Here is a 317-nt window from a genome sequence, read left to right on the forward strand (position 1 = left end):
TTTTATGGTTTTAGTTTTAGTTAACGATAAAAACCCTGTTTTTAGCTTCTTCAACATAGCCACTCGTTACAGCTTTAACCACCCTGGGCATTCTCTCAACTTCATGAGGTGCCACCTGAGATGCTTTTTAAACAGTTTTGAAGGAGTTCCGATTTATGCTGGGCATGCTTGTTGCATGTTGGCTGCTTTCCTTCACTATCCGGTCCAACTCATCCATTTCCACTTTCAGGCATAAGCCTTTAGATCAAAAGCTTTTTAAGATCATGGGAAACAAGTTTAGTTCATTTTGTCCAACATTTTGTCTGGTATTGTGTATT

This window comes from Sinocyclocheilus grahami, unplaced genomic scaffold (assembly GCF_001515645.1).
Source record: "Sinocyclocheilus grahami isolate Dianchi unplaced genomic scaffold, SAMN03320097.WGS_v1.1 scaffold5670.1, whole genome shotgun sequence".
Lineage (NCBI taxonomy): Eukaryota > Metazoa > Chordata > Actinopteri > Cypriniformes > Cyprinidae > Sinocyclocheilus > Sinocyclocheilus grahami.